We start from the raw sequence: 19,915 nt of genomic DNA, 5'->3' as shown, positions 1-19,915 counted from the left end.
ACTACTACAGCTACCACAAGGGTTTGTTGAATCACTTAGCATGGACGTTAGTCATCGGGACGGAGATGTACCACCAATCGTCAAAGTGGGTATATCCACGTTAAATGGTGCTATAGCTGCCAGATATCAATATACATTGTGCAAACTCTCTTATATGAATGTACAGGAAAGATTCAGTTACTTCTGTAAGGGCACGCTTTACGTTCGTGTTATTCCGATTCCTATGACGGAGGGATAAACCATGTTTTTTAAAGAGACCGACAACCAATTTTATGGTGCCTATTTTCTTTTGCGCAAAGGAAAGCTTACTGGTCAGAGTGTCTAGTCACGGAATGGTAACGTGGAAAATGCCGCGATACACTTGTAATCAGAATTTGTCTATCTGCGGTAAATGTGAAGTCCTATACACACATGAAAACACATGCTGCAAACAGTGAGCACGAGAGCAATATGCGTTCGAGCGTAGTGGTTTACTGCACATGCGTGCAACCCGCATGCATGCGCCGCAGGTCGACACGGTCCCCTGGCTGCCGTGGAGGTAGAGCCTCGCTACCCACCGTGTAACTCCTTTTGCCTCGTAAGCAGTACAAAATAGAGAGGGGATGGATAACAATATACATACTCTAATTTTCAGAATGAATTATGGCACGTATTATAGCATCAAACTATGTGACTACGTACAGCAAAGTGATAGACTCCATAATCGAGCTTCAAGGCTCTCCCGCTAGGCTGCATGACATGCCGGTTTTTTGTTACTGTTAAACACGATTTAAAAATATAAATCCCACTCGCAACGCGAAAAGGATGTAGGAATGTGTCGCTATATTTCACGGTCTTTTCATTTCTACCAGGATCTAATGACACTTTCTGGCTAGTTGTCGGTCCCTTTAAGGTTAGTTCATTCGTTCGCACCTCTGACTAGCACCATTCGCACGACCAAATTAGTCGTAAAGCGACTGCTTTGACTCAGTCACTCGCTGCTCGACCTTTCAGTTCGTGCGACTGCAGTCGCAAACTTCTGAATCCAATCACATGGGCAGGAACACGAGTTAAGCCTACCTTACGAGGCAATGGCAATGTGAGCCATATGCGAGCAGACGTGAATTTTGTGTGGTGACGGGTATAAATCGCACGCAGGTGTGAACATCGGCCGCTTTTCAGTCGCTAGTCACGAATGGTCGCGCGACCGGTGCAAGTCGCAGGTGTGAAGGGGCTGTTAGGGTGAACACGGCACATTATGTAAGCGCTTTGGGAATCACCAATACAGCCGTTGTCGCAGTGCACCCTTAAGCATGTCAGTGTGCTTCAGAGCTGTTTTCATTGGGCTGCATATGCAGACAGTAAAATTGCTCCAGTGCAGGAAGCATGCCTTTCCAAACATCAGCGTTAAACGGAATTCACTCAACGTACAGGTCTCTACCACAGTCCACAGCTAAGTCACACCGCTTTAGTCCAGTAACACCAAGCTGTCCTTGAATTTGATTGTAGTACTTGTGTCGGTGGTTGACCTTGCGCGCTTTTAAAAAGGGCACTTTCTTTCGGTTAATTGCCTCCTCCAATGAAAGGCCCTCTTCCATTGCTTTGGCAAGTGTCTTGATTTCTACAAGACCATGCTCGCCTGTGGTTTTGTCGAGAACAAGGCCGTCTGGGGAGGCACCAAGGAAAGGTACACCGGGATTTACACACAAACCTACGGAAAAAACTTCTACATTTTGCAGTTCTTTATACCTGTTGATGGCACTCGCTTCATTTTCCAGGCCTGCCTTCATGAATTTAGTGGGAGGAGCTGATCTTGAGCCTCTGATAGAGGCAACAAATTTTTCAGTCACAGGGGCTTTTCTTGTTACGTCTCCAAAACGAGATGCAGTTATTCTTTCCTTTCTTTCTTCATGCCAGAGAGGGAAACTACTCGAGCACCAGCGCTCATGTCCTCTTGTGTTCGATAGTCTTCTACACACAATGGCAGCCTTATTTGTTGTTGTGGTGTGGGCACACTTGCAGCTGGCTGGTTCATATCTGGCCTCAATCACCGCAACTAACAACGGAGAGAGCCCGGATTCTTGGAAACCTGTACATAATTTCTTCAGGGCAGACACTTTCATCGGAACATTCAGCTTTTCAGCTGAGCATTCTTGTTGTCGAGGCACTTTACCTGGCTGGTGCCTAGTAAATTGCAGATCTGAAAAGCTGGTGACCCCAAGTTTATGCTTTGTGCTCCGACACCCCCATGCTCTTGGTTTCGATGTGCACGATACACTATCTGGTACAAATAGGTGGCTCATGCGTTGAACATCTAGCAAGTACCACAGTAAAGCTGCGACATGCTTGCACACGCCACCTGCGCCAGCCGCACATGTGCACCTGCCGCTTTCAACTTTGCCGCCTGAGGAGAGTACGCAGCTAGTGTCGTATATCTTGGCTAGTGAAAAGGATGCTTGGACACTTGCTTTAACAAATGTTCTCTCCTTTCCATAGTGCAAAAGCACAGATCCGACCTTGTCGGCTTTGAACATGCGATATCCAGCAGAGCAGTGCTTCTCGGCGCCATGGGCTCTTTCATGCTGCTTGATACTTTCCTCACAAAATTTTGTAGGAAAATCTTTGAGTTGCTTGATCCATGGGCCTCTTGGAACCTGAATTTCTTGTTGTGGAGTGAGCACCGGCCTGCAATGAGCAGCACAAACATAGCTAATCAATGTAACCAATAAAAACATGGTAGATGTAAAACTGTTACTTCAACACCAGGAACAATTTGTCATAGGCACGCTTGGTCCTGGTAAAACGTAGTTGAGTTGTCTATTTTAATCTACACAGAACAGTCCCAAATGCACCACTGATTCTTTTTGCTTGCTTGCATTCCTCTTATTCAAAAATGCAGTGACAGAAATGTTGCAATAAACTAGTCCTGGAATGTTTCGTTTTGTAACCTGTGTGTTGTGCTCTAAACTAAAACATTGCTCAGCCCTCGCTCAACTATATCACTGTGTTTTGTTAGAGTTGAAGGCATTTCCAATCATCAGAAAAGCATTGCTTTGATGTACACACGAGGTTATATTCATTTTCTACGCTTTCATATATCATGTGTCTTGCCTTTTAGGTAGTATGAATAATTTTTTGCACCATTTTCGTAGCAATATAAGTGAGCCCACTTGAATAGCGAAAACAAAGTTGAACACGACGCGGCAGTTGCATGAAAACTAATACATCCTTCACGTTTTTGAAGATGCCTCTTTTAAAAAGCTCTTTTAAGAAGACCTCTTTTCCGGGCTTGGGAGCAACGAACCGCGTACATTCATTCACTGCTACAAGAAAAGCTTGCGTTTTTCTGATGCCCTCGCCCTTCTTTTTTATCTCGGCGAAGTCGAGATAAAACGGAACGTCTGAGTATGTTGGCGTGACCATCTGATTCCCTCTTGCCTTAAACTTGGCTTTGTGCACCTGGCATTCGTGGCATGTTTTGATGTAACGTGCCACATCCGCTTTCATGTTTTTCCACGTGAATCTTTGCGTAAGCTTCTGGTATGTCCTCTAAAAGCCATCATGACCACCTGATTCCGGGCTATTATGATACAGTCTAAGAATTAACGGCGCACTTGTTTCAGGTACGTGTATGCGACCATTCCTAAATTGTAAATAGTGTGCGCCTTCCCAAAGCGTTGCCATGTTTACACTATCGTAGTTAGCTTTCCTTGGCCGGAGATCGACGGGGCGTCTATTTGCCTGCGGTCCAAAAGCGGAAAAACAATCCCCATCTGTGACTCAATCAAGGTTCTTGGCATGACAATTGGAAAGTACAGCAATAACAACACTGAGGCACTCAGACGTATCGAGAAGAGTACTCACAGCTTCACCAGGGCCATCTTCCGAGTTGCCAACAAGAGGAAAGGGCTTAAAGAGGACAATCTCATGAAAGCCTTCCATGCGTTCCTCATCAGCCACATTATCTACGCTGCCCCTTTCTTGAAATTGAAGAAGATGGAGCTCAATAAAATTGATGTCCTTATCAGGACAGGGGCTAAACGGGTTCTTAATCTTCCAAAAAGCGCCAACACGGAGCGGCTATTGCAGCTCGGACTGCACAACACAGCAACGGAGCTCTTTGAAGCTCAACGAACAGCTCAAATTTGCCGATTGTCCTTCACAAAAGCAGGCACCAGGATCCTCCTGGAGGCAGGGCTGCAACCCCTGTTCATGCCTCCCGAGAAAGACAAGATCTCCTCGGCGGTAAGAGGGGTCCATATGCGTCGACCCGGTCCCCAGGAACATCCATCCCGTACACAATGAAGGGCGAAGAAAAGCAAGAGCCGAGGCCATCCTGGGGAAGATCGATTCCAGCTCAACCGCCCTCTTTCTTGATGCAGCCAAATACTGGAAGAAGGACGCGTATGTTGTCACAGTCGTCAATGCCGAGGGATCACTAGTTAACGGGGCCACGGTGGTCACCGGCTTCACTCACGAAGCCGAGGAACTGGCTATCGCGGTAGCTCTGCAAGAACGAAGAAGGGACGTCACCATCTTTTCAGACTCATGAACTGCCATCAGGTCATTTTCATCCGGCTTCGTCTCCGCCGCAGCCGCAAGCATTGTTAATAAGACGACTGCTGAGGCTAACGAAGGGGAAGATGCCCTAACGCACATCATATAGTTCCCGGCCCACATGGCTGACATCTCATCCTCCCTAACCGGCAACCCTAACGAGAGGGCTCACCAGCTAGCGCGCGAACTAGCTACCCGCGGCGGTGACCGGCCATCTCAGAGGGGACAGGAACGGGGATGCATGGACTTCAAGGATCCATTAATATCGTTCCACGAGATCACCTCAGCTCACAAACTAGGGCGCAGGCTCTTCCCCACTCCACACCCTAAATTGAATAAAGCGCAAGTGGTCACACTACGGCAACTACAGACAAAAACGTACATCACTCCAGCCATGCTAAACAGAATCGATCCAGACTTTTCACCTCACTGTCAGTACTGTAATCACGAGCACTGCAATTTCGAACACATGATCTGGCTGTGCCCCTTTAATTCGGGGTCAGGATTATCGGACAAACCCTCCCGGGAGGCTGCCATGCGCAGCATGGAACTCAACAAACAACTCCTGGCAGCCCAGAGGGCCCGGGACATCGCCGAGAGGCTCCAGCTTCCGGCACCTTCCTGGGTGGAGCCACCTGGCTGAGCTAGCGGGACCTCCAGTCGCGTTCAGCTTCTGCCACTTTTGGACCAAAATAAAGTTCTGACTCAATCACTTTCCTTGGCACGTGCAATCTGGAAAGCGCATCAGCGTCTCGATGTTTGAGTCCTGGGCAATGCGAAACTTCGAAACTATACTGCAGGATTTCACTTATCCACCGAGCCAGCCATCCTTTAGGCTGCGCCAGCTTAAGGAGGTGCGTAAGAGCTTGATTATCAGTGAAAAACTTGAAGTCAGGCCTTCTAGGTAGCGCTTGAAGTATCTTAAGGCCATCACAATAGCAAGTGCCTCCTTCTCAGTAGTTGCATAGTTAACTTCTGCCTTTGAAAATGTGTATGAGTAATATCTAATTACTTGTTGCCTTCAAGTGGGCGTCTGAACGTCGTGTTGATAGAGCACAGCTCCAGTTCCGTAGCGAGAAACATCCGTACATAGTTCGAAGGGTAGTGAAATCTACGGTAATGGCAGCACAGGGTCAGACGAAATAATCTTGACAAGTTCCAAGTAGCACCGTTCACACTCATCGGTCTATATGAACGGAACTTCTTTTTGTGTCAGTGCGGTTAAGCACCTCGTTTTTGTTGCGTTATTCTTGATAAATATCCTGAAATGACCCGCCAGGCCCAGGAAAACGCGCAAGGAATGCAGATCATATGGCTTGACAAGGCTTGAAATTCTCTGCACACTTTCTTTTGTGCTTTTTGTTTTCCCATTGAAATCTCTACCGAGGAAACACCACAGTTTGACAAAAAAATTCACTCTTCTTTACGTTTATCTGGAGTCTTGCTCGGCTCAAGGCATCTAGTACATCAGATAAGTGCTGACTGTGGGCCTCCTTCGCCCTCGAGTAAACAATAATGTCATCGACATACACGTTGCAGAACTTGCCTATGTAAACTTTCAGACATTATTCATCAGCTTTTGAAACCATGCCCCGGATTTCTTCCATCCGAACGGGAGACGGTTATACTCATAAATATCAAATGGTGTGACAAATGCTGTAAATTTTCTTGTTTCTTCTTTTAGTGGCACTTCCCAGTATCCCTTGCACAAATCAATTCTTGAAGACCATTGACATCCACCAGTTTCATCGATGATTTCATCTATCCGGGGCATTGGGAAAGAGAACAACTCAGTCTATCTGTTGATTAGTCGATAATCCGTGCACAGTCGAAGGGAACCATCTTCCTTGGGTACAATAGTAATTGGTGACGCGAATGCGGATGTAGACGGCCTGATGATGCCGGAGTCGAGCATACCTTGGAGTTATTGTGTCAGCCAAACTTTCTTTTCATGACTCAAGGCGTAAGGCTTTCTCCTGCCTATTGTATCGTTCAGCTCAAACGGTACCTCAATTGCTGTTGTCGGTGGTGGATGTGTTCCAACGCATATTAGTTCTGGGACCTTGGCTGCAATGTCATCAACGCACATAGCTATTCTACTTGTCTTGGTCACAACATTATTTATGGGTTCTATCGCATAGTTCGTCCTTTGGTCTTCATCCGTTGTTATTACATCGTCCCACAGTATGGTCATCTTTAGGCGCTTCATATCCGGCCGAGACAGGATAAAGTCAATGTCAACTCCGGATAGCACCAAACATTTGACTGTGACCTTCTGGCTGCTGAACTGAAGTTTAGCATTTGTCCATCTGGAGAAATCCCTGCGTGTGCCGCCGTAGCCGTGCACCTGAATGGACTTTCCGAGATGATATGGCGACACACAATTTTTTTCATTTATCATGCTTACAGATGCTCCAGTATCAATAATTACTGACACTTCTTGATTATTGACAAGCATCATAGCACACAGAATGTGTGTATTTGTAAAAATCACACCATCTCCCGCTAGAGGGGACCATGAGGCGATGCGAAGCAGTGTTTCGGCATGTAGAGCCCGCGTTTCAGAGGTGGAGTGGTGAGGGGGAAAGTGGAGAGGGGAGGGGAGAGGGGAGGGGAGAGGGAGAGGGGGGAAGTGAAAGGAAAGGGGGAAAGGGAAGGGAGAGGTGATTACTAAGGTTGAGCGTTGGGCTAGTTGGTGCAGCATAATCCAAAGGTTTCACAGCGCATACAACGAGGACGAGCAAAGAAGAGACACACACAGCGCTGAACTTACAACTGGCTTTTTATTTTCCTGCCACGGCAATATATATGCGCATTTTTACAGGAAAAAAGGAAGAACAGAGCAGACGAGGTATACAAAATCAGTCAAAGGAACATGTTCCTTTGACTGATTTTGTATACCTCGTCTGCTCTGTTCTTCCTTTTTCCTGTAAAAATGCGCATATATATTGCCGTGGCAGGATAATAAAAGCCAGTTGTAAGTTCAGCGCTGTGGTGATGCTGTTCTTTGACTGATTTTGTATACCTCGTCTGCTCTGTTCTTCCTTTTTTCCTGTAAAAATGCGCATATATATTGCCATGGCAGGAAAATAAAAAGCCAGTTGTAAGTTCAGCGCTGTGTGTGTCTCTTCTTTGCTCGTCCTCGTTGTATGCGCTGTGAAACCTTTGGAGAGGTGATGTGGAGAGGGGAAAGGGGGAGAGGAGGAGTGGGGAGGAGATGTGGAGAGGGGAAGGGGAGGGGGAGGGGAAGGGAAAGGGGAGGGGAAAGGGAAGGGGTGAGGTGATGTGGAGAGGGAGATGGGGAATGGGGGAGGGGAAGGGAAAGGGGAGGGGAAAGGGAAGGGGTGAGGTGATGTGGAGAGGGAGATGGGGAATGGGGGAGGAGAGAGGGGGGAGAGGGGAAGTCGAGAGGGTTTGCGCATACGCAGTAAGGGTGGTCACGCCGCACACCACCACCACCACCGGATTGAACTCCGCTATAAGATGCTTCACATCTAATAAATACAGTCTCCATTTCATTACTCGGTTGGGTTGGAGTATCTGTGGCCTCCCTGCTGTCGCAGTCCCTAAAGTGTCTCGCGGTTCTTGAAGGTAGAGCGCTAGGACAATTAGTGTGTATAAATTCGTAGCATGCTTTGTCTTGTAGCCGTGTACCCTTACGTTTGGCTGCTTCGCGCGACGTGACCCTCGTTTTTTACACAGGTATTTGTGACAATAACATTCTTTATCATACAAAGAATGTCTTCTAGAGAGCGCAGTGATATGAGTTGTGTCTGCTGTCGGCATTCTCTCGTCATTCCAAGCATTACAAGCGGTATAATGGCCGATTCCGCAAGTTTACGCGCGGTGACTTGAAGTAGGCGACACTTTTCAAAGACATATTCAGAAAATTTTCCTTCTTTCTGTCTATATGTAAGCGCGTCATCCCATAACTCGAGCGCATTGCCTTGAAAAGCAGAACAACAGCTGCCTTTCGATGCACACCAGGGTTGTTCCTTGTGCTTTACGATACGGATATCGAACCATATTCTGGGACACCACCACCGGATTGAACTCCGCCATAAGATGCTTCGCATCTAAAATACAGCGTTTCTGAAGGCCAGAAGCTGATATCTCTGATGAGAAATTCAACCTCCTGCAATTGTTTCAAAACAGTACAAAACGTCGTGAAATCGCAGAATTAGCATTTCTGAATTCCACAACCTCACAAATTTAACCGCCTCATATCGTCTCCACACACTGCAAAACATCGCCAAATCGCAGAATAAAGCGTTTCAGAAGGCGAGAAGCTTACATCTCACATAAAAAATTCCAACACCTCTAATCGTCTCGAAACCCTACAAAACTGCGTGAAATCACAAAATAAAGCGATTCTGACGGCTAGAATTTTATATCTTTGTCAGAAAACCAACCTCCTCCAATTGTCTCAAAACAGTACAAAGCGTCGTGAAATCTCAGAATATAGAGTTTCTCAAGGCCACAAGCAATCTCTGATGAGAAATTACACCACCTCCAATCGTCTACCAACACTATCAAACGTCGTCAGATCGCAGAATAAAGAATTTCTCAAGGCTAGAAGCTTATATCTCTCATCAATATTTCAACGACCTCCAATCGTCTCCAAACAGTATAAAACATCACCAAATTGCCGAATGAAACATTTCTGGAGGCTAGAAGCATATACCAATATCTCATGAAAATGTGGGATGCAATGTCGATAGAAGGACGCATCCCAACATAAAACGTAACGACTGTTCATAGTGCGGTAGCAGCCGCGGGGCGAGCAGCCAATGCTGTACTCAGTCGGGTAGGGAAGGAATGATAAATTCCGAGCTTGGCAGCTTGGTTTTATAGCCACCGGCGGTGACGTAAGCCTCCGGTGACGCTGCGGTGGCGCTCTCCCTTATCTGAGGCGTGGTGTAGCATGCAGCCGCGTCACACCGGCTAGATAATGACGAGGCGGAGGCTGCGCCGCTTTGTGTGCACTGTGTCGCCACATCACCCCCCCCCCCCTCGCGGGTCTGTAGAAATCTGGGAGGCGTACCAGACGTCCAGAGCCTGTCGTGACCGGAGCGGGCTGTGACGTCGGCGGCTGTAAATAGATGCCTGTGGATGGAGTGGCGCTGTCCGGTTTGTTCGAAGCGATGTTTGCGGTGTTGAGCCGGTCAATCAAGACGCAGACGTCGTTCCCGTTCAGGCGCAGGGTGAAGTTTTTGTTGTCGCGATGGATGACCAGGGAGGGTCCGCTTAGGGTGGCTGGAAAGGCCTGCAGAGTGTCGTTGCGGAGGAAGGCATGTGTGCACGATGCTAGCTTCTTGAACACGAAAGGTGTAGGCTTGCAGTGGTGGTCTGCAGGTGACGGGCGTAAGGCGGCGATAGTCGGTCGCAACCGGGCGACGAAGTCGGCGGGATCTGACGTCGTAGTGATGGATGGCAGTGCAGCGAGAAATTAACCTGGGAGACGGAGTGGTTCCCCGTAGAATACATTGACTTTACCGTAGATGAGCTCTGCTGGTGTAGCGTGGATGTCCGGCTTCAACAAGGCGCGAAGACCGAGGATGACGGCTGGGATAGCCTCGAGCCAGATTGAGTCCGGGTGGCACGTAATGCCTGCTTTGAACTGTCGGTGGAAGCGCTCGATCATTCCGTTAGCGCAGGGGTGGTAACTAATGGTCCTCAAGCGTTCGAAACCGATGGTCAGCCCGAGGAGCCTGAAAAGGTGCGACTCAAACTATAATCCTTGGTCGGTTGTTACGCGGCGGGGGGCGCCGAAACGAGCAATCCACCTGGTGAAGAAGGCCGAGGCGATGTCTTCCGCGGTGATTCCCTCGAGGGGCCATGCCTCGGGCCATCGAGTGTACCGATCGATGGCGGTGATGCAGTAGCGATAGGGTCCAGCCGAGGGAAAGGGTCCTATGAAGTCGAGGTGGACGTGCTCAAACCGACCGGAGGGCTGTGGGAATGTTCCGAGTGGTGACGTGACGTGTCTGGTGACATTGGCGCGTTGGCACTGAATACAGGAGCGCGCCCAGGTACGACAATCCCGCTGCATGGAGGGCCAGACTTAGCGGTCAGCCACGAGGCATGTAGAGGCGCGTATGCCGGGATGGCTGAGGTTGTGAAGCTGGTTGAAAAAACATGGCTGATCCCTCCGTCATAGGAATCGGTATAACACGAAAGTGATACGTGTCTTCACAGAAGTAGTGCTTATTGTATAGTGATTAATGAGACCTTGTACAATGTCTATTCGTGTTTGGCAGCTATGGCACCGTTTGACGTGGATGCACCCATGTTCACAGCATGTCTCTATCGCGACGACTAACGCCAATGATTATGATTAAACCGTTGTGGTAGCTGACGGTGTAAACATATATTTGGACACAGCGAATCGTGAATCCCGCATAAGGATGATATCAACAAGCTCATAATCAACACTGGTACCCGGTATGCACTTCTTCAAAGCGTCGTCAATTAAGGAGAGAAACGGCACGATGTGCGCTTTCTAGTAATGGGTAGCCGACGCCTGTGCTCATGCATACACTAACACACACTGCGCTTCAGCAACACGGGAGGTAGAGGTTCCTAGCCTGAGCCGCAAACGCGTGCGTCCCGCTGGTTTCTGTCTCGCAGGCGCTGCTCTCGCTCCACCAAGGCACGACATTCGCCCGTCGAAATCGCGTCCTTTCTGCAACGCGCATTGCAACAGTTTTGTTAGCCGGTGCTCTCGCAATTGAAGCAGTCGGCGGCGGAGAAATCCCGTTGGTGCACGTGGAAGCTGCACTACTCCAATGAGCCGACGCACGCTAACACGAAGCGAAAGGCAAAGAAAGACCTTAACCAACGTAATAGCGTCAAGGGTGCCTCGGCGATGCCAGCGCGCCCAGTCTACCTCGCTGGTATCGAGACGCTGTAACCATGACCTCCGATATCGCGTGCAATCTCGGAGTAAGCGCTAGTAAGTGTCGATCGTGAAGCTCTACTTCTTTTCACATCTCAGAGACGGCGGCACCGCCCCGCTCCACACGCCGCGAAAGAGAAGGTGTGAAAGATATAAGGCGCGTTCGCACCGTGTCTCGCATCTCCCGAGTCAGCTTGGTCGGTAGGGCGCCGGGCGCTTGCCGTCGCGGCCGCAATGTCGTGGGTTCGATTCCCAGCGGGGTATCTTTCTCTTGGTTTTGTTTCTCACCCGTTGGCGTCCATTTTATCAACGTCATATCCGTGACGGATGTACTTGGTGGACCCCGGCATAAAACACTTTTGTTTTAAAATACCGCGGCGATGGGACAGGGGCACATAGGGCCTGCTTCGTCCTGTCGACATGTCGCAACAGATTGTGGTTGTCGACCTTGCAATGGGGACTTGTTGCAGCTGTTGTGAAAACCTGCCCTTGAGAAGTTCCTGCAGTTCGGCGTCCGTAGTCTGAGCCTCGGTGAGGACGTCCGTTGTTATCTGCACAGAGCTGATGGCTGCTACACGTGAAAGTGCGTCGGCGACCACCTTGTCTTTCCCGCTGACATGTTAGATGTCGGTGGTGAACTGTGCAATGAACGAGAGTTGGTTATGCTGTATAGGCGGGAGCTTGTCGCGACGTTGAGGGAAGGCGTAGGTAAGAGGCTTGTGATCGGTATAGATGGTGCAGTTCTGTGCTTCGAGAATATGGCGAAAGTGCTGCACTGCTTCATATATCGCCAGACGTTCTCTGTAGTAGGCTGGAAAACTTGTGGGAGCGGTGGTCGTGGTGTCGTCAGTGGAACTGGTGGTTGCAGGGGTCGTTTTCCTAGCTGAGAGTTTCTTGGACAAGAACGCCAAGGGATGCCAGGTGTTGTCCACGCGTTGCATGACGGCGGCGCCGATGGCGAAGCTAGATGTTTCCGTGAAGAGTCCCAAGGGAGCGTCTGGCAGGGGATGGGTGAGAAGCGTGGTGGTGCAGAGGGCGGCTTTGCAGTCTTCGCAAGTTTTCGCTAACGTCGGTGTCCACGTGACGGGTTGGTTTCCTCGTAGGCCAGCCAAAGCATCATGGAGGGGAGCCTGGTATTCGGCTGCGTGTGGCAAGAAACGCTTGTAAAAGTTCAGCATGCCGAGGAGACGGCGAAGATCTTTAGCGGTGGTGGGTTGAGGGTAATCTTGCAGGTCCGAGATGCGTTGGGGCAAGGGCCGAGTTCACTCAGATGAAACTTCGTGACCGTAGAAGCGGACGATGGAAGCGCCTAGCGTACTTTTTGTGTATTGACGAGTACACCGTGGTCATCGAGGCGTTTGGAACAGCAGATGAAGGTACCTGTGGTGCTCTTCGGCCTCGCGGGAAAATACCGGAATGTCGTCAAAGTCAACGAAACAGAAGGTGAGACCGCGGAGGACTTCGTCGATCAAGCGCTGAAGGGTTTGTTCAGCGTTCCTCAGGCCGAAGCTCATGAAGGGAAACTCGAACAAGCCATAGGGAGTGATGAGTGCCGTTTTCGGGACGTCATCCGGATTGACGGGTATCTGTGTGTAGGCCTTCACCAAGTCTAGCACGGAAAACATGTGGCAGCCATGAAGGCGATGGGCGAGTCCTGTATGTGGTGGACGGGGTACCTGTCCGGGATGGTGCGCGCGTTGAGGGCACGGTAGTCCGCACAGGGCCGCCAGCCTTGGGTATTCTTCGGGACAAGGTGAAGTGGCGAGGCCCATGGACCGTCAGAGTGGCGGGCGATTCCTTCGCAGAGCATGGCCTCGAACTATGCCTTGGCTATGCGCATGCGGTTCGGGGCAAGGCGACGGGCGCGGCAGGAAACCGGGGGGGGGGGGCCTGAAGTGGTCTGGATGTAGTGCACGATGGTGTGCTGCACTTTGCGTGGCCGTCCGCTGGGGCGCGTCAATCCGGGAAATTCGGCGAGGTTGGCGTGGTACGGTGAATGATTATCAACACTGAGTACCTTGATGCTTGGCTGTGGGACGGTCGTTCGCTGGCCTGGTGTGGAATGTCCCGTTGTCGCGTCGATGAGGAGGTCGTTGCGGCAATCCGGAAGGTGGCTGTAGTGGGCCAGAAAGTCTGAGCCGATGATTGGCTCGGCGACGTCGACGATGACAAAATTCCAGTGGAGGTCACGGCGTAAGTTTCACAGCTTGATGTGCAGGCGGAGCGAGCCGTACGTCTTGATTGTGGAGCGGTTTGCCTCACTGAGCTCGTAAGACGTAGGCGGAGGAGGACCTTGAAGATGGTTCGCGGGTAGCAACAAATGTCGGAACCGCTGTCGACAAGGAGCCGCTGCTTCGTGATTTGGTCGGTGACGAAGATGCGACGGCCTCCGGATTGGCAGCTTGCGGCCGTCTCTACGAGCTGCCGTTGGCGTTTTCCGCATGCCCAGCGAAACAGGGTGGTTGACTTTGCCGGGCACTGTCCCCAAGCGTCGATGGTAGTAACACTTGCCGTTGTTATCGGGTTGCCGCGGCGAAGTGGTGTTACGGTCGCGGCTTTGCGAGTGGCGGCGCTGGTGCATCGGAAGACGTTAACCCTGGCGTTGTTGAATGGAGGTGAGCTGTCGATCGATGTCGTCGATACGGCGCGCAAGATCTGTGGTGTTCAGCGGTGCGGCGATAGCCTGGATGGTGGGCGGAAACTGCGGCAAGGAGGCCTCGATGACGCGATCAGCAGTCTCCGCAAGTTCGTCGAGAGGCAGCCTAACCCGAGCCTGCAGAATTGCCTGGACGTGCGGCGGGAGTCGGTCGTTGGAGCCAAAGCGTTCACAGGAAGGAATTCTGGACTTGCATGTTGCCCGCGAGCGCACGCATGTGGTGCAGGAGCTGCGATGGTTTGCGCTCGGCAAGCTCTGCGGACTGAAGTTGTCGTACTTTATGTTCTTCCGAGAGCGACATGCGGCGGATGAGTGCAGTCTTCAGGTGTTCATAGAAGTTGGCCGTTGGTGGGTTGGCAAGGATATCCCGGACCTCGCTGGCACAACGTGCGTCCAAGTGGCGATGACGTAATCGTAGCGGGTCCAGTCTTGCGTGATGCGCGCCAGGGAGAACTGGGCCTCGACCTGGGCAAACCAGACCTCGGGCGAGTCCGCCCAAAACGGCGGAAGCTTGACAGCGACACGCCAGGTGTCGTACGAGGCAGCGTGCGGGATGCCTTCTGCAGGGGATCTGACGTCCTCAGCAGCGCCGGCAGGTATGGCCAGGGGTGAGGAAGCGTTGCCAGGATGTTGCTGCTGCAGGGCCTGCAGTTGATGTTGAAGTCCTTGTACATGTTAGCGAAGAGCGGCAAGCGCTTCCAGGTCGACCATGACGGTGCGGTGTGTTCGTTTTCCGGGTCACCAGATATGGGATGCCGTGTCGATAGAAGGACGCATCCCAACATAAAACGTAACGACTGTTTATTAGTGAAGTAGCAGCAGTGGGGCGAGCATACCGATGCTGCGCTCAGTCGAGTAGCGAAGGAATGATCACTTCCCAACTTGGCAGCTTGGTTTTATAGCCACCGACGGTGACGTAAGCCTCCGGTGACGCTGCGGTGGCGCTGTCCCTTATCTGAGGCGTGGTGTTGCATGCAGCCGTGTCACGCCAGTCTAGATAGTGACGAGGCGGAGGCTGCGCCGGTTTGTGCGCACTGTGTCGCCACAAAAAATTCAACCACCTCCAATCGTCTCCAAACACTATAAAACTTCGACAAATCACAGAATAAAGCATTTCTGAAGGCTACAAGCATATATCCCTCATCAAAAACTCAACCGCCTGCAATCGTCTCCAAACCCTAACATCGTGAAATCACAAGACACAGCATTTCTGAAGGCTAATAGCGTATATCGCTCATAAAAAGTTCAACCACCTCCAATCGTCTCTAAACACTGAAAACATCGCCAAATCGCGAAATAAAGCATTTCTGAAGGCTAGAAGCATATATTGAAAGACGCAGAACGACCGGACCAGAGAACGCCAGCAGAACCGTTTATTCCGCCGTGTCTGCCCCGGCACAAAACACGAGGAAGAAGGAGAACCGGGATGATGATGGCTATGTACAAGTGAGAAAGATGAAGTACGTTAAATGTGCTTACACTAATTTCCCCCCTCTTCGAAGCGGCCAGCCTGGCCGTAACTCCAAGATTGGCTGAACGAGTAATGAACGGCATTATGCGGGAGACGTGAACAATCTCTGTCCTACGACGACAGTGGTCACTGACGGACTGAAGCGGGGTGATGAGATAGTTCACTAAAGAAGTTCGTCGTAGAACGGTGTAGGGGCCAATGTAGTGGTGAAGAAATTTCTCGCAAAGTCCAGACATTCAAACCAGGGTCCATAGTAAGGCCTTATCTCCTGGTTAAAAGGCCACGTCACGTCGTTTACTGTCACAGCGACGTTTTCGGTCCTCTTGTGCAGCTTGCGTGTTTAGACCAGCAATTTCACGGCAATGCGCGACTCAAGCTGCAAGGTCTTGTGCTAGGAAAGTACTGGACGGAGCAGGGGCAAAGAAGAATGCCGTGTCGAAGACGCAGAAGGCGGTCCGTCCATGCACTAGGAATACAATGACTGTAGCCAGTAGATCGTTGTGTTGCAGTATTGTAAGCGAATGTGACGAATGGCAAAATGTTGTCCCAGATTTTGTGTTCAGGGCGTAAGTACATGGAAATCATGTCAGAGAGCGTTCTGTGGAAGCGCTCAGTAAAGCCGTTCGTCTGCGGGTGGTATGTAGACGCGGTTTTATGGACCGTATTACTCGCCCGCAGGACGTCGTCGAGGACCTGCGAAATGAAGGCTTTGCCATGGTCACTCAAAAGAACGCGCGGAGCTCCGTGGCGCAAGACGATAGAGTGCAAGAAAAGGTCGGCGATTCCTGTAGTGGTACCAGAACGAAGAGGCGCAGTCTCGGCGTATCTTGTTAAATGGTCGACTGCCGTGACTATCCAACGGTGACCGGAAGGCGTCAACGGCAAGGGACCATACAAATCAATTCCGACAAATTCAAAAGGTGCGGTGCGACAAATTCAAAGGAAACCGGTGCGAGGTGATGTGGATCGCTTACGGCGCTGACACCACGCGCACGAGCCCACGTATTTGGCAACCGTGGTGGATAAGCCAGGCCAGAAGCAGACGGTCTTGGTGCGGTCGTAGGTCTTTTGGAAGGCTACGTGGCCGGCAGCATTGTCGTCCTGAAATGCTTCTAAAACGCGAAGACGAAGGCACCGGGGAAGGACTGGAACCCACTTGTTACCCGTGGGATGATAAATGTAGCGATGAAGCACCCCACCTTGTAGGCGAAATTGTCCAAGCTGGCGTCGCAAACGGCTGTTGGGTGGTTTAGTGATGCCGCGAAGGCGACCGATCGAAATTCAACAGTAGGAGTCTGCCAGCTGAAGTTAACGGAAATCGGAGCGCGAATAAAGTTGTATTTCATCCACTGAAGCAATCGAGAGCTGGTGTGAGGCAGGCGTGACGTCGGAGCCACTCGAAGAAGATGGGGAGGGTGTATTGTCAAGAGAAAGCGGAAGTGGACATCGGGACAGCGCGTCGGCATCATGACGACATTTGCTAGACTTGTACGTGACGGTAAAGTCATATTCTTGTAAGCGCAGTATCCAGCGCTCTAGACGTCCCGACATATTCTTCATTGATGACAGCCAACACAGTGCGTGATGGTCGGTGACGATCGTGAAGTGCCGACCGTAGAGGTATGGACGAAATTTTTGTATCGACCAGACAATAGCCAAGCACTCCTGCTCCGTGATCGTGTAGTTGCGCTCCGCTGTCGACAGGGTCCGGCTAGCATATGCCACAACTTGCTCTTTAGAGGCGGCGTCACGCTGTAGAAGCACTGCTCCGATACCTTGTGCGCTTGCGTTAGTGTGGAGTATAGTGGGCGCTCTCTCGTCAAAGTGGCGAAGCACTGGTCCGGAAGTCAGGTGTTTCTAAGGGTTTCAAATGCGAACTCGCAGTCCTTGGACCATGCGAAAGAAGCACCAGCGACTAATAGCATATTCAGGGGAGTCGCTATGCTGGTAAAGTTGCGTATAAAGCGACGAAAGTAAGACGCCAGACCACGAAAGGTCCGCAACGTCTTCTGGTTGGAGGGTCGAGGGAACTGTAGCACAGCTGCGATTTTGTCAGGATCTGGCTGGATGCCGTCTTTCGAAACGACGTGACCGAGGACTTTGATACTTTTGCTGGCGAATGTGCACTTTTTTGTATTTATCTGAAGGCCAGCGTTGGAAAGGCACTCGAGTACCTCGTGTAATCGTTGAAGATGTTGAGTAAAGGTAGATGAAAAAACAACAATATTGTCTAAGTAACAGAGGTAAGTCTTCCATTTTAAGTCACGAAGAACGGTATCAATCATGCGCTCAAAGGTGGCTGGAGCGTTGCACAGGACAAATGGCATTGCATTAAATTCATAAAGCCCGTCTGGCGTAGGAAAGGCGGTTTTAGGAGCTTGCTCGCAAAGCTTCTTATGCTCTCGCCTTGTCGTCACCTGTGTGACCGTCGGCGCGGCGGCACACACCACGCTCGGCGCAAGCGCGACTGCTCGAGTGCCGCACCTCTCGTTTCGCCGGCTTCCTTCCTCTTCGCCGGGAGCTCACTAAGTGAACACTCTTCGTTGCCGCTCCACAGCATGAACGGCAGCAGCGCGACGGGCTCGCAACGCAGCAGCAGTTCGGGAAGATCTCGCCTTGCCAATCACCAGCCAACACATGATGTCACGTTACGCTCTCCGATGCGTATCGTACGACTGCAAACGTCCCACCACCATCAAGGGCACCTGTATCGATGTTGCCTTCTCGAACTTTCCATTGCGTCCCATCATCGATGAACCCTTGGCAACATACTTTACTGATCATAAAGCAATCATCTTTAAAGGGAAACGAGTCCCCAAGCTCATCGAGGGACGCCCTTCTTGTACTTTGTAAAAGAACATCTCTTGTGCATATGTAATGCATATAGTTCATCCATCATAAAGCAATCATCTTTGAAGGGAAACCAGTCCCCGAACTCATCGAGGGACGCCCTTCTTGAACTTCGTAAAACAACATCTCTTGTGTATATATAATGTTTATAGTTCATCGAAATGTATATATACTTCATCAAAATGTATATAGAGCATCCAGCCTTACATTAATGAACATTGTTTATGTAATCCATATATAACAACGTTGTCACGTTTATATACGATGGTAGAGGTATGTGTTCGAACTTGGTAAAACAACATCTTTTGTGTATATATAATGTTTATAGTTCATCCAAATGTATATATAATACATCAAAATGTATACAATGCATCCAACCGTAAATCAATAAACATTGTGGATGTAATGTATCTATAACAACGTTGTCGCGTCTATATATGATGGTAGAGGAATGTGCACGGAGCATTCGCGGGTTACCCGATCATCTCCGAGTAAGCTCCTCTAACATCATTCACTTCGTGGATATGGCGGTGATTTTTTTTTTCTTTGTCAACCTCGTTCATGGGGATTTGCCAATACAGTAAACTCTCACTTGTACGAACGTCGGTTTAACGAATATTTCAGAATAACGAACTTTTAGAAAATCCCCGGCGATTTTCTTATGCATTCTATGCAAAAATCTTTCAGTTAAACGAATTTCAGAATAGTGAATTTTTCAGTTGAACGAACTTGATCCGCGGACCCAGGCTCATTTTTTAAATCAATTCAACGAAGTTTTGTGCACTGCAGCACTGGCATAGCCGATGCGATCCTCCACTAAATCGCCCATCCATCGGCGGCGGCGCGACATCGCGGCGGCGGCGCGACACAGCTGGACGTCGACAGTGGTGCTTCATTTGAGGACTATGTGCAGTCTGACAGTGATCTTATCACTTGTGCAGAACTATTGATTTGGAAATTGTTTCGAGTGTTCGTCCGGAACCAGAAGAAGAAGAGTGCGACGAGGAAGTCGTAACGGCTGAGGCAGGTTCAATCCTGTAACTCTAGACGAGGCGGTAGAGTATGTTAGAAAGTTGCGAGACTTCGTGTCTCAGCAACAAGCTGTGCCAGAGGCAGTGCACAGAAACGTAGACTCTCTGGAAAGCTTTGTCTCTTCTTGCGCTTTAAGCACACCAGTCCAACTGAAAATTACAGATTTCTTTTCAAAATAAATTGCATTTCACACTTTTGACTCTAATGTCTGCTGTGCCCAATGCTGTTCCATATTCTAGTGAATATTCAGTTTAGTGAACTTTCAGTTAAGTGAACTATTTCCTTGGGTCCCTTGAAGTTCACTCAATTGAGAGTTCACTGTACAACGATTGCAGGTCAAGGCTCGAAAAATATTTCGCCCCTTGGAGTGTGTCTAAAGCATCATCAATTCGAGCCAAAGGATATACTTGAAATATTTCAAGTGTGCACAACCAACTAGCCCAGTCAGCTACATTGTTAAAGGATATACGTC

This window comes from Rhipicephalus sanguineus, chromosome 2 (assembly GCF_013339695.2).
Source record: "Rhipicephalus sanguineus isolate Rsan-2018 chromosome 2, BIME_Rsan_1.4, whole genome shotgun sequence".
In the NCBI taxonomy this organism is placed as follows: domain Eukaryota; kingdom Metazoa; phylum Arthropoda; class Arachnida; order Ixodida; family Ixodidae; genus Rhipicephalus; species Rhipicephalus sanguineus.
This window is presented reverse-complemented; position numbering follows the sequence as displayed.